General features: G+C 41.4%; 2 long non-coding RNA genes across 15 annotated transcripts; both read right to left on the bottom strand.

The window, feature by feature from the left end:
• Nucleotides 1-1,175: 1,175 nt before the first annotated feature.
• Nucleotides 1,176-2,466, bottom strand: LOC123061837 (uncharacterized). 2 transcript variants are annotated; one of them, XR_006429360.1, is made up of 3 exons: nucleotides 2,013-2,466; nucleotides 1,616-1,704; nucleotides 1,176-1,527 (listed from the first exon to the last, which is right to left on the bottom strand). It is a non-coding gene; the product is annotated as an uncharacterized lncRNA (long non-coding RNA). The 2 variants fall into 2 exon arrangements; XR_006429359.1 differs by having other exon boundaries at nucleotides 2,048-2,462.
• A 3,193-nt stretch (nucleotides 2,467-5,659) lies between these two features.
• Nucleotides 5,660-11,054, bottom strand: LOC123061836 (uncharacterized). Of its 13 annotated transcripts, none has more exons than XR_006429358.1 (9): nucleotides 10,533-11,039; nucleotides 10,318-10,369; nucleotides 9,872-9,989; nucleotides 9,085-9,643; nucleotides 8,628-8,736; nucleotides 8,482-8,531; nucleotides 7,635-7,741; nucleotides 7,461-7,559; nucleotides 6,780-7,032 (listed from the first exon to the last, which is right to left on the bottom strand). It is a non-coding gene; the product is annotated as an uncharacterized lncRNA (long non-coding RNA). The 13 variants fall into 13 exon arrangements; XR_006429352.1 differs by having other exon boundaries at nucleotides 7,635-7,674; nucleotides 10,533-11,037; XR_006429348.1 differs by adding an exon at nucleotides 5,660-5,730 and having other exon boundaries at nucleotides 6,964-7,032; nucleotides 7,635-8,736; nucleotides 10,533-11,049.
• Between the last annotated feature and the right edge of the window lie 4,212 nt (nucleotides 11,055-15,266).

The following is a 15,266-nucleotide window of genomic DNA, read 5'->3' on the forward strand; positions in this document are numbered from 1 at the left end:
TGTGAGTAGTTTACCTCAGACCTTCGGGTCCATAGTTATTAGCTAGATGGCTTCTCTCTCTTTGGATCTCAATACAAAGTTCTCCACGATTCTCATGGAGATCTATTCGACGTAATCTTCTTTTGTGGTGTGTTTGTTGAGACCGATGAATTGTGGGTTTGTGATCAAATTTATCTATGAACAATATTTGAATCTTCTCTGAATTCTTTTATGTATGATTGGTTATCTTTACAAGTCTCTTCGAATTATCAGTTTGGTTTGGCCTACTAGATTGATCTTTCTTGCAATGGGAGAAGTGCTTAGCTTTGGGTTCAATCTTGCGGTGTCCTTTCCTGGTGACAATAGGGGCAGCAAGGCACGTATTGTATTGTTGCCATCGAGGATAACAAGATGGGGTTTATATCATATTGCATGAGTTTATCCCTCTACATCATGTCATCTTGCTTAAAGCGTTACTTTGTTCTTATGATCTTAATACTCTAGATGCATGCTGGATAGCGATCGATGTGTGGAGTAATAGTAGTAGATGCAGGCAAGAGTCGGTCTACTTGTCACGGACGTGATGCCTATATACATGATCATACCTAGATATTTTCATAACTATGCTCAATTCTATCAATTTCTCAATAGTAATTCATTCACCCACCGTAATACTTATGCTCTTGAGAGAAGCCACTAGTGAAACCTATGGCCCCGGGTCTATTTTCCATTATATTAATCTTCCAACAGTTAGCCATTTTTATTGCCTTTTATTTTACTTTGCATCTTTATTATAAAAATACCAAAAACATTATCTTATCATATCTATCAGATCTCACTCTCGTAAGTGGCCGTTGAGGGATTGCCAACTCCTTTATCGCGTTGGTTGCGAGGATTTTATTTGTTTGTGTAGGTGCGAGGGACTTGTGTGTGGCCTCCTACTAGATTGATACCTTGGTTCTCAAAAATTGAGGGAAATACTTACACTACTTTACTGCATCGCCCTTTCCTCTTCAAAGGAAAACCAATGCAGTGCTCAAAAGGTGGCAAGAGGGATGTCTGGCGCCGTTGCCGGGGAAGTCTATGCAAGAGTCAAGACATACCAAGTACCCATCACAAACTCTTATCCCTCGCATTACATTACTAGATGACTCGTTGCACCAATGGCGCAAAGGCCGAGAAGGAGACAAGTATTGTGAGAATATTTAGACACCCAAGTTAAAAACCAAATGTGGCAAATACTCCCACATCCTCTGCTTGGAAGCCGCCTTTCCTCATCAGATCTAACATAGATACATGATTCTTCAAGAGCGAATTTCAGAGAAAATATAAAACATGGAGAGCTGTAAGTTGTACTATTGAGACCATACCACCATATCTTCATTTAGTTTCTTTGAAAATCTAAAGGTCTAAGAGAATGGTACAATGTGAGAAGCTGTGAATTCACAACAAAAAACTAAACTAACTTCCAAACAAACATTTCAAGTTTGGAAGCCACAAAGAAGCAGCCCAGATCTCTCAGTGTAGTGCAGGTACATGTCCTTAATCCTGCATCCACAGCCCATAATTTTTCAACACCTAAATCCACAAAATCCAACCGAAGGAAATCATGGCAGAAACATGCGTCGTGGCTTACGTCTCGGAGGACTTCTTGGCATTATTGTGCAGGTTGGACACAGCAATCCTCGCTGCGAGCCCATAATTTCAGTCTTCTTTAATCTCTAACTGAACCAAATAACAAAAGCTTAAGCTTAAGCATCCACACACACAGAAAATGCAAAACAAATCTCACATAAAACTGTCTCAAGTCAGATACATGGGAAACCAAGGTGAGATGATCATGTTTCTTATAGGAAACAATAACCATAGGTAAATACATACATTATTGTCCTGTCAGAAGGTAGTTAGTTGTACTTCAAGTGGTACTGGGACATGAAACTAAGCCATTGAAATTTTTGAAACAGAATAGATGATAACACCAATGTAGGCCATGAACAAAAATACAAAGAAGAACATAATCGAGCATAATCCACCTCGACCGAAGCAACGGTTGATCAACAGCAGTTACCTGAACCTCGTGATGCTAGACCATATATCTATGGTCACCCTTTTTATTTCTCCCGCCTAACCTGAAGTAGTTATCTTGACAAAATAGGGAGGCACACTTCAACAAATCAGTTCTTAGTAATTATAGAATGCCCTGTATTAAAGGAAGTAAAATCAAGCATGTATGTGCTCTAACTTTCATAACTGCATGTAAACTCAACAACTAACTTTATATACCAAAGTGTACAATTCTCAAGTTTAGCTACAGAGACGAAAACAGGGACAAAGGGCGTGCACCTGAAACCTGACGGAGTTTGCTTCGGCCTCCCTCTCAATGGCCAACATAGCCGGTCCCAAGCCCGGGTAAAGGAGGAGGGTTGTGATAGGCTTGGCGAGCCAACGTAAAAACTCAGCCACTCTTATGGAGATGAAACCCAAAAGATTTTCGTTGGGGCGTAACCCTCTCAGTGACGCGCCACATCGGAACCCGGGTGTGGTGGAAAATGGGCAAGGGCCGGGCCGTCACCCCCCAAGTGGCGCGCCGTATCTTGATCCGGATACGGTGGCAAGTGAGCGAGGATCGGGTCGTCGCATCCTTAGTGGCGCGCTACATCAGCGCCCGGATGTAGTGGAAAATGAGCAAGGGTCTTCGCATTTGACTCGACGAGTGCGAAGGGTAAGGAAGCTAGCCGAGCCTAGGAGGATTCGCTTAGGTAGCTGGAACGTAGGGTCTTTGACAGGGAAGCTTCGGGAGCTAGTTGATGCAGCAGTGAGGAGAGGTGTTGATATCCTTTGTGTCCAAGAAACCAAATGGAGAGGACAGAAGGCGAAGGAGGTGGAGGATACCGGCTTCAACCTGTGGTACACGGGGACGGCTGCAAACAGAAATGGCGTAGGCATCTTGATCAACAAGAGCCTCAAGTATGGAGTGGTAGACGTCAGGAGACGTGGGGACCGGATTATCCTGGTCAAGCTGGTAGCTGAGGACTTGGTTCTCAATGTTATCAGCGCATATGCCCCGCAAGTAGGCCACAATGAGAACACCAAGAGGGAGTTCTGGGAAGGCTTGGAAGACATGGTTAGGAGTGTACCGATTGGTGAGAAGCTCTTCATTGGAGGAGACCTCAATGGCCACGTGGGTACATCTAACACAGGTTTTGAAGGGGCGCATGGGGGCTTTGGCTATGGCATCAGGAATCAAGAAGAAGAAGATGTCTTAAGCTTTGCTCTAGCCTACAACATGATTGTAGCTAACACCCTCTTTAGAAAGAGAGAATCACATCCGGTGACTTTTAGTAGTGGCCAACACTTTAGCCAGATTGATTTCATCCTCTCGAGAAGAGAAGATAGGCGTGCGTGCCTAGACTATAAGGTGATACCTGGGGAGAGTGTTGTACCCCAGCATAAGCTGGTGGTTGCTGACTTCCGCTTTCGGATTCGTGTCCAGCGGGATAAGCGTGCCAAGGTTGCTAGAACGAAGTGGTGGAAGCTCAAGGGGGAGGTAGCTCAGGTGTTCAAGGAGAGGGTATTTAAGGAGGGCCCTTGGGAGGAAGGAGGGGATGCGGACAATGTGTGGATGAAGATGGTGACTTGCATTCGTAAGGTGGCCTCGGAGGAGTTTGGAGTATCCAGGGGAAGGAGAAGCGAAGATAAGGATACCTGGTGGTGGAATGATGATGTCCAGAAGGCGCTTAAAGAGAAGAAAGATTGCTTCAGACGCCTATACCTGGATAGGAGTGCAGACAACATAGAGAAGTACAAGATGGCGAAGAAGGCCGCAAAGCGAGCTGTTGGTGAAGCAAGGGGTCGGGCATATGAGGACCTCTACCAACGGTTAGGCACGAAGGAAGGTGAAAGGGACATCTATAAGATGGCTAAGATCCGGGAGAGGAAGACGAGGGATATTGGCCAAGTCAAATGCATCAAGGACGGAGCAGGCCAACTCTTGGTGAAGGACGAAGAGATTAAGCATAGATGGCGGGAGTACTTCGACAAGCTGTTCAATGGGGAGAATGAGAGTTCTACCATTGAACTGAATGACTCCTTTGATGAGACCAGCATGCGTTTTGTGCGGCGCATCCAGAAGTCTGAGGTGAAGGAGGCTTTAAAAAGGATGAAAGGAGGTAAGGCGATGGGCCCTGGTTGTATCCCCATTGAGGTGTGGAAAGGTCTCGGGGACATAGCGATAGTATGGCTAACCAAGCTTTTCAACCTCATTTTTCGGGCAAACAAGATGCCAGAAGAATGGAGACGTAGTATATTAGTACCAATCTTCAAGAACAAGGGAGATGTTCAGAATTGTACTAATTACCGTGGAATTAAGCTAATGAGCCATACAATGAAGCTATGGGAGAGAGTCATTGAGCACCGCTTAAGAAGAATGACAAGCGTGACCAAAAATCAGTTTGGTTTCATGCCTGGGAGGTCGACCATGGAAGCCATTTTCTTGGTACGACAACTTATGGAGAGATATAGGGAGCATAAGAAGGACTTGCATATGGTGTTCATTGACTTGGAGAAGGCCTATGATAAGATACCGCGGAATGTCATGTGGTGGGCCTTGGAGAAACACAAAGTCCCAGCAAAGTACATTACCCTCATCAAGGACATGTACAATAATGTTGTGACAAGTGTTCGAACAAGTGATGTCGACACCGATGACTTCCCGATTAAGATAGGACTGCATTAGGGGTCAGCTTTGAGCCCTTATCTTTTTGCATTGGTGATGGATGAGGTCACAAGGGGTATACAAGGAGATATCCCATGGTGTATGCTCTTTGCGGATGATGTGGTGCTAGTTGATGATAGTCGGACGGGGGTAAATAGGAAGTTAGAGTTATGGAGACAAACCTTGGAATTGAAAGGGTTTAGGCTTAGTAGAACTAAAACCGAGTACATGATGTGCGGTTTCAGTACTACTAGCTGTGAGGAGGAGGAGGTTAGCCTTGATGGCCAGGTGGTACCTCGGAAGGACACCTTTCGGTATTTGGGGTCAATGTTGCAGGAGGATGGGGGTATTGATGAAGATGTGAACCATCGAATCAAAGCCGGATGGATGAAGTGGCGCCGAGCTTCTGGCATTCTCTGTGACAAGAAAGTGCCACAAAAGCTAAAAGGCAAGTTCTACAGGACGACGGTTCGACCCGCAATGTTGTATGGCGTGGAGTGTTGGCCGACTAAAAGGCGACATGTTCAACAGTTAGGTGTGGCGGAGATGCGTATGTTGAGATGGATGTGTGGCCACACGAGGAAGGATCGAGTCCGGAATGATGATATACGAGATAGAGTTGGGGTAGCACCAATTGAGGAGAAGCTTGTCCAACACCGTTTGAGATGGTTTGGGCATATTCAGCGCAGGCCTCCAGAAGCTCCAGTGCATAGCGGACGGATAAAGTGTGCGGAGAATGTCAAGAGAGGGCGGGGTCGACCGATTTTGACATGGGAGGAGTCCGTTAAGAGAGACCTGAAAGATTGGAGTATCGACAAAGAGCTAGCTATGGACAGGGGTGCGTGGAAGCTTGCTATCCATGTGCCAGAGCCATGAGTTGGTTGCGAGATCTTATGGGTTTCACCTCTAGCCTACCCCAACTTGCTTGGGACTAAAGGCTTTGTTGTTGTTGTTGTTGTTGTTGTTGTCCCTCTCAATGGCCAACCCAGAACATAATCATCAACCATGCGCGCCTCCACCGTGTACTTCACAAGCATCTATAAAGATGGAATTGACATAAGCCATAAATCACAAGTTCTTGACACCAACGGCAATAGGGTGTCATTTTAAACAATGTTCAGAATGATGGCTCTGAAAAATCTTTTAATGCCTACAGCAGACACATCTAAAGTGAATTTTGTTTGTTTTTTCTGTAACTAAGAAGTTGGAAATTGACAACCATGTATATATATCAAGGAAAAGTAGAGTAAAAAATGGATCACAATTATGCTAGCAGCAAAGTATTCTGGAAATGAAAAGAAAAGAGAAACGCAAGTTAGATCATTCCAGTCAAGTGTTGCAAGTATATCTTTCAAGCTTCGAGAAAATAGATACGGATCAAAAGAGGCTATCGCATCATCCTGGTCATTACCATCAGAACCATAATTTTGGATTTCTAAAGTTGCAAAATACTTTCTGGAAGCTGTTGTACAATTGTGTTCCAAGCTTCAAAAGAACCAAACTCTAAATATTTCATATTTTCCTAGGCACGACAACCGCAACAAAAGAGGAAACAGATCAGCCATAGTACAATTGTGTTTGTATAGGCCTACTAAAAGAACACATGAGTAATAAAGTCCACGAACTGAAATCTAAATAATTCCAGAGCAGCCCAAGCATAATGCAAGCAGCACAACTACGGCAGCGAGTTGCGGCCATCAGTTGTGCGCAGCCTTCTACCGTGACAGTCTATTTTCACGTGTGGAGCTAATGCCCTAGTAATCCGGAGGGGAGCCAGCGAGACATGTAGATTTTCAGATGGGCCACGGTCAACCACCATAAATGATAAATGGCTACTGTGGTAAAGCCTACACATTTGGTACAAAAATATGGCAACAAAGCTAAAAAAATATGTGCATAAGCTCATACCATGTACCTAACATAGGAGATAAATGTTAGACTTGCGAGCATGTACAACAAGACTCACCGAATATGAAACTTACAAATTAATTGTTATTTAATAGTTTTACTGGAGAAGGTGGGGAAATACATTTAAAAAAATCTCCAAGGGCATCTTTTCAGCTAAAGTACCAAGAAAAAGATCTCGGGAAGGACAAAGAATAACTATATTAATAGTCTATAGATACTTGGCTAACCAGTTTGCTCCAATTAATTGCAATGCAAATACAACTTTAAAATGGGTTCAATTTACATTAGACTCATGCTTTCAGTAGCTAGAAACAAAAATATCGCATCCAGAACAACTGAAATATCACAAGAGAATAGCTTACAAAGACATTAAAACAGAACCCACATAAGAACTCTTTTCAACAATCAGACGTCGATAAGAAGACCATGATCTGAAACATAAATAAAGGAGGAAAAATCCATCAGAAAAAATCGTCCTAAGATCTTCCTAAATTTGTATAAAAGAGATATTCTAGCAAAAGAAAGAGAAATATTAATGCAATATCACTTATCAATGTTGGTAACTTGTATGAATTACAACCTTTTTATTGCAATGTTTGTAATTTTAGTCTAAAAATTGAGCTCTTATTTTTTTCCAGCTTCCTAATTTTCAAGTGCAGTTGGAAAATATCCTACAACACTGAATAATGGAAGAGATAAAAGTTTTAAACAATAAATTTCCTCGTAGAGTAACAACAAAGCTCTAACTAAGTGGATTTGCTCTTCTTTGGGGATATGCTAATTCATCTATCGCGGAAAATAACACAAATCATGCTAGTGTGCACTATTTCAAAATAGCTTCAATATCACTGGAAAATACCTGTGGTCGCTTGAATTGCCCAAAGGTGAATGCCACTGAAGATACAAGAGCTCTGAATCAACCAATTAATGCATAATCCAGTTCGCTGTACAGATATACCTGCGGTTTTAGAGAAGATTGAAGCAGTCAAATATAAATGACAGATTTCAATTTAATGAAACACCACAGTTTTACCTTCCCGGGAGCTTTATGCATTTAGGAAGCTGCACTATCACTGGTAAGGAACAAAATAGGAGCAAATAAAACATGAATTCTGATTTAAGGGTAAGATGGTTCATGGCCTAGAGGTAAAGAAAAATAAGATTCACAATTAAAATAATGGTCTCAGGTAGCAACAAATCAGTTATATGTGCATCTATATAACTGGTGCAGTTGCAGGTTAGGGCGAATGTCTCTTCTATTAAGTATGCCAGTTATCTAGTACCTCAGTTTGGACACTTCTTAAGTGAAACCTTCCATCATACATATAGTGCACATGCAATAGTTTCAGAATTCGGGCAAATTCACAGGATAGCACCCTCGCCAGATTGGCGGGTGCAGAGCAAGAGCCCGCCAGCCTCTGTCTCGCAGAGGGCGTTGAGCCAGCACAATGATTTGGGTGGACAGTTATTGTGTCTCACTTGGCTTTTCAATGATTTTTTTTCATGTAGGCACCTTTTTATAAATAGAATGTCAACCCAGAATCCATAACCTTTCTTGCAAGCTGAAGAATCAAGGGGGGGAATGCTTTACTGGGCCTAAACTACGTGTAAATGTGGATGTTATCATGCAGCACAGTAGGATACCAAATAAAAGTGTAAAACCTTCAAAGTGTGTGACTGACATTGATTATGGCTACTGGAAAATAAATGCAGGAACTTCTGATAGATATGAAATGAACAATCTGCATTTACTCAAGCCCTTTCTTTTTATTGTGTACCAGCTAGAAAAGTATGTACAGCTAGTAGGTTGTTGTCAACCTGTACTTCAGAATATAATTCACATAGGGTACAGGGTAATTGAACGATGATGAATCACATACGCAATTCGTAGGTAGTGATTCGAAGCTCTGAAAATTGGAGAAATGCAACCCTGCTAGAAGCAGGCAGGCAGAGGCGAATTTGAAATAAACTTGATCAGATTCATCCGCATGAAGGAGGGTAAAATGGATCTGCTTTGACTGACGACCTGTCGAAGTGGATGTAGGTGTAGAGGTTGATCCGTTGCTGAGGCGAGGCTTGCGGCAGCGGTCCGAACGGGTTTCTTCGCACTGATCCAATCGGTGGCCTTTGTGTGCCTGGAAGCAAAATCTGTTCTGAATGACATAGGTAGGTCCATTTAGAGAAAGGAACACATAGTGGCATGCTAGCATCATTGTCAGACTGAATTCCTTTAGCTCACCACCCAAGATAAATACATACTGTAAGACCTATGATCCCATCTTTACATAAATTGAGAGACATATACCTATGACATAACTACAAGCTCTACATTCGAGATGACTGCTCAGAGTTTCTTCATTTCATCGCAATTCTTTTGAATACGAATAAGAGAAACTTGTTGCACTCTCTTTTTTAAATGAATAAAAGAACTCATGCCATTCGATAGAACATAACCTAAATAGTCAAATTTGATTGGTACTTACACTTTTCAGTTTCCAGAGTCGTCCATGTTCTGGACAACATTGTCACAGTGGATGCTAAGACCATCTCCCTTGATCAGTCAGCAGAATGGATTTTCAGATGTGGGCCTCTTCATGCCTTCGCCACTACTGCTGTTGCCACCTTGTGCTGGTCAGACCTAAAATGTGATACACAAAATAACACGGATTAACAGAGCAAGCTCCAAAAATCTACAGCAGGAAAGCATAGATGATCAGAGCATTGAATCAAAGCGGATTTTTTTGCCGCGACACGGTTCGGTCAGAAGGCAGCCTTGGATGTACAGATGAACTGGATCTCCGCCGTCGCTTTATGGTTAGTTGCTGCAACTACCTCCGACTCCTCATGGATTTGGCTACAAGGTCACGCCTGATAGGGAAGTCCCAGCTTCACATTGCTGGAGTACACCACTGTCAGGCTTTACTCGCACCAGAAAAACCAGTGCCATTTACAAGGACTAAAGCATTGACCATTTCTCCGGTATCCTGATAACCTCGCAGTCTATTTGCTTTAGCTCTCGCGTCTTCCTATGTTGACCCAGCTCTGCATACAACGTTAAGTTACCCTTATGTATCCATGTAAAAATTAGACAATATCATGGTAATAAGAGATCTACTCGATGGTAAAACATAGCTCATATAATAAGTATGAACAGACACCAAAGGATATATCCTTCTAAATAATTCTGAGGGCATCATGAGTATTGCAAAAGCATGTACAAATAAATACATAGCTAAGAGGAATGAATATTTCCTCTTGGGAGTTTCATACCTCTAGTTCTTCTGGTTCATAGATGTAATGTGACTTCCGGGATGTGAGAAATAAGGAATTAAAATGCATTATGTGCAAGGCGGTACAACTCCTCTCCTCTAATTATAATATGGATATACTGCATAACAAAGCAAACCTTATTTAGAGCTACAGCTAGGAAATTAAAACTCCAATTGACCACTTAACCTTACAACACAGGCCTTAAGTACAGGGAGACACATAAAAACCTGGATCTGTTACAAAGATGGTTCTTGTATGATTAGCTGAATATATAGTAATATAAACGCCAAGTGCAACTGTGCAAGCTTTTATCTACCAACCACAAAAATACAAATGGCAAAACTAAATGATATAGACTCATCAGAGATGATAATCAAATCAATCTTAGTGATAGCGAGGTAAAAATAGAATACACGACCATATACTTAACAGGAGACAATCCTAACCTGGTCAAATATCCAACACTACGCCCTTCCTCCTTGCTTGTTTCATCACTTCCTACTCCAAAAAAGAAACAGAACATTGTTTCATAAGATTTTATATGAAGATATAGAAGTGGGGAGGAACAAAATCTACAGTAGCCATAGACAGCAGGAAACTAAAAACGAGAATTAAATTAGAGAAGAAGGGGATTAGAGGAAGGAACGGTGGGAGGAGCAACCAGAAAAGATGGGAAATGAGAGGCCCGTGGGAGTTAGCAACGCCGGTGCCATGGCCGGTCCAAGGCGAGCCGCCTCCCTCGCTGGCATATCTCCTCCCCGTCCTCTCTGGCCGGCGATGCCCCGCGCATCCGCCAGAGGAAGAGTCCAGGTGGACGACGGCGCGCTGGTGCCGGTGCTGCTGCGGATCTGGGTGTCGCTCCGCTCGATCTGGGGCCTCCCCTCCCCTTCCCTTCCCTTCCTTTGGAGAGGAAGGAAGGTGATGGTGGAGCGGCGGCGCTGGAGGGAGAGGAGGCCGCCGGAGTTTGGGTTGGGTGGTTGGGGGTCGAGGCAGAGGAGAGAGGAGCGGTGGTGGTTGGGGGTCGCGGGAGAGGAGAGCGGCGGCTAGGGTTCGTGCACGTGGGGAGATTCGCAGGAGGAGAAAGCGGACGGGTGCGGGGCGTGCACGTCGAGCGCGGTGCGGTGGTTTTTTCCCTCGTGTGGTGCGCTGCAACCCCACGCGCGGGCACGGTGCGGTGGTCTTTTTTGCCTCGCGTGGTGTCGTGCTCTTGAGGCATAGGTTGTGACTACCACTTTAGGAGACTTTATATGTTATATTTGTCATTTGCCTCTCGTTTTCCTCTCCCCCACTTCATTCTTGCCGTTTTATTCGCCCTTTTTTCATTTGTCTTTTCGTTTGCCTTGATGTCTTACTTGGCTCGTTTGCTTGTTTGGTTGGAATAGTTGAGTATTTATTCCTAAACAGAGAACCTAAGATCTATGGATCCTCATCCGCTTGCCAATCTTTTTAAGAGATCCAATTATGATGAACCAATTGCTAGTGAGTTTTGTGCACTAGATTATCTTTATGAAGTTTTGCTTGAAATTCGTGAATCTGAAAATTGTGATGAAGAAATTCATGAAGAGATTCACGATAGATCATTGAATAAAAAGCATGATAGCAATGATTTTACTATAAATTCTCTTGATGTCAATTGTGCTAGTATTATGCAAAACCCTAAGTTTGGGGATGCTAGTTTTGCTATGTTTACTACTTGTTGCGATGATCATGATTGGGGTGACGCTTCTTATGATCTTCAAAATTTAATTAAGCCCCATGGTGAATATGAGATTGATAATAGTATTTGCAGTAATATTGGAAGTGGTTTTGGAAGAGTGTCAACTTTAGATCCCACATATTTGTAGAATGTTTGATCTTATGGTATTTTTGATAAAAGTGGGTTTGGAGAGGTCATGACTTTAGTTAATGATAATCCCACTATTTTGAAAGTGTCAACTTCGCATGCATGTGGATCAAGTTGAGAATATGTTATGTGATAGCTATTTTGTTGAGTTTGCCTATGATCCTACATGTAACTATTATGACAGAGGAAAATATGGTTATAGAAATTTTCATGTTACTAAATTACCTCTCGTTATGTTGAGATTGCTATTGTATCTTTCCGCTTCCTTGCATACGCTAATTTTTTCTTGCCTTGATAATTTGTTTGCCTATAAGATGCCTATGCATAGGAAGTATGTTACACTTAGATGTGATTTTCACATGTTTTATGATGCTCTCTTTGTGTTTCAATTATTATGTTTTATGTGAGCATCATCAAAATCTCAATGCCTAGCTAAAAAAGCTTTAAAAAGCGCTTGTTGGGAGACAACACAATATTTATCCTTGCTGTTTAGCAATAAATATTTGATCTAGCCTCTGGTTAGATTTGTTTTTATGTTTTAATTAGTGTTTGTGCCAAGTTAAACCTATAGGATATTCTTGGATGAGAGTTATTTGATCTTGCTTAAAATTCCAGAAACTTTCTGTTCACAAAAACAATTGTTAAAAATTACCAGAACGTGATAAAATATTGATTCCAATTGCTTCTGATCAATAAACAAATTTCCAAAGTCGTCCTATTTTGGTAGAATGTTGAGTTACATAAGTTTGCGTTAGTTACAGATTACTACAGACTGTTCTGTTTTTGATAGATTCTATTTTTCGTGTGTTGTTTGCTTATTTTGATGAATCTATGACTAATAAAATAGTTTATAAACCATAAAGAAGTTGGAATATAGTAGATTTAACACCAATATAAATAAAGAATGAGTTCATTATAGTACCTTGAAGTGGTATTTTGTTTTCTTTCGCTAACGGAGCTCACGAGATTTTCTGCTAAGTTTTGTGTTGTGAACTTTTCAAGTTTTGGGTAAAAGATTTGATGGATTATGGAACAAGGAGTGGAAAGAGCCTAAGCTTGGGGATGCCCATGGCACCCCAAGATAAACTAAGGACACCAAAAAGCCAAAGCTTGGGGATGCCCCAGAAGGCATCCCCTCTTTCGTCTACTTCCATCGGTAACTTTACTTGCAGCTATATTTTTATTCACCACATGATATGTGTTTTGCTTGGAGACTCTTGTATGATTTGAGTCTTTGCTTTTTAGTTTACCACAATCATCCTTTCTGTACACACCTTTTAAGAGAAATACACATGATTCAGAATTTATTAGAATACTCTTTGCGCTTCGCTTATATCTTTTGAGCTATATAGTTTTTGCTCTAGTGCTTAACTTATATCTTTTAGAGCACGGTGGTGGTTTTGTTTTATAGAAACTATTATTATCTCATGCTTCACTTATATTATTTTGAGAGTCTTAAACAACATGGTAATTTGCTTAAATTGGGAAATTAATCCTAATATGTTAGGTATTCAAGATTAGTAAAAAAAACTTTCTTATGAGTGCGTTGAATACTAAGAGAAGTTTGGTGCTTGATGATTGTTTTGAGATATGGAGGTAGTGATATTAAAGTTGTGCTAGTTGAGTAGTTGTGGAATTGAGAAATACTTGTGTTGAAGTTTGCAAGTCCCGTAGCATGCACGTATGGTAAACGTTATGTAACAAATTTGAAACATGAGGTGTTCTTTGATTGTCTTCCTTATGAGTGGCGGTCGGGGACGAGCGATGGTATTTTCCTACCAATCTATCCCCTAGGAGCATGCGCGTAATGCTTGGTTTTTGATGACTTGTAGATTTTTGCAATAAGTATGTGAGTTCTTTATGACTAATGTTGAGTCCATGGATTATACGCACTCTTACCCTTCCATCATTGCTAGCCTCTTCGGTACTATGCATTGCCCTTTCTCACATTGAGAGTTGGTGCAAACTTCGCCGGTGCATCCAAACCCCATAATATGATACGCTCTGTCACACATAAACCTCCTTATATCTTCCTCAAAACAGCCACCATACCTATCTATTATGGCATTTCCATAGCCATTTCGAGATATATTGCCGTGCAACTTTCCACCGTTCAGTTTTTCATGACACGTTCATCATTGTCATATTGCTTTGCATGATCATGTAGTTGACATTGTATTTGTGGCAAAGCCACCATTCATAATTTTTCATACATGTCACTCTTGATTCATTACTTATCCCGGTGTACCGCCGGAGGCATTCAAATAGAGTCATATACTTTATTCTAGTATCGAGTTGTAATCATTGAGTTGTAAATAAATAGAAGTGTGATGATCATCATTCATAGAGCATTTCCCAAAAAAGGCCAAATAAAAAAAGGAAGGCCCAAAAAAATAAAAGGGACAATGCTACTATCATGTTTCCACACTTGTGCTTCAAAGTAGCACCATGGTCTTCATGATAGAAAGCCTCTTGTTTTGTCACTTTCATATACTAGTGAGAATTTTTCATTATAGAACTTGGCTTGTATATTCCAACAATGGGCTTCCTCAAATGCCCTAGGTCTTCGTGAGCAAGCAAGTTGGATGCACACCCACTTAGTTTCTTTTGTTGAGCTTTCATGCATTTATACCTCTAGTGCATCCGTTGTATGGTAATCCCTACTCCTCACATTAACATAAATTGATGGGCATCTCCATAGCCCATTGATTAGCCACGTTGATGTGAGACTTTCTCCTTTTTTTGTCTTCTCCACATAACCCCCATCATATATTCTATTCCACCCATAGTGTTATATCCATGGCTCGCTCATATATTGCGTGAAAGTTGAAAAGGTTTGAGATTACTAAAGTATGAAACAATTGCTTGGCTTGTCATCGGGGTTGTGCATGATGAGAGCATTCTTGTGTGACGAAAATGGAGCATGAGTAAACCATATGATTTTGTAGGGATGAACTTTCTTTGTCCATGTTATTTTGAGAAGACATAATTGCTTAGTTAGTATGCTTGAAGTATTATTACTTTTTTGTCAATATTAAACTTATATTTTGAATCTTTCGGATCTGAATATTCATACCACAATTAAGAGGGTTACATTAAAAAATTATGCCAAGTAGCATTCCGAATCAAAAATTCTGTTTTTATCATTTACCTACTCGAGGACGAGCAGGAATTAAGCTTGGGGATGCTTGATACGTCTCCAACGTATTTATAATTTTTAATTGCTTAATGCTATATTATATTCTGTTTTGGATGATTATTGGGCTTTGTTATACACTTTTATATTATTTTTGGGACTAACCTATTAACCAGAGGCCCAACCCAAATTGTTGTTTTTTGCCTATTTTAGAGTTGCGTAGAAAAAGAATATCAAACGGAGTCCAAACGGAATGAAACCTTCGGGAACGTGATTTTCGGAACAAACATGATCCAGGGGACTTGGAGTCTACGTCAAGATATCAACCAGGGGGCATGAGGCAGGGGGCGCACCCTCCACCCTCGTGGGGCCCACGTTGCTCCACCGATGTACTTCTTCCTCCTACATATACCTAC

This window comes from Triticum aestivum, chromosome 3A, assembly GCF_018294505.1.
Source record: "Triticum aestivum cultivar Chinese Spring chromosome 3A, IWGSC CS RefSeq v2.1, whole genome shotgun sequence".
Classification (NCBI taxonomy): domain Eukaryota; kingdom Viridiplantae; phylum Streptophyta; class Magnoliopsida; order Poales; family Poaceae; genus Triticum; species Triticum aestivum.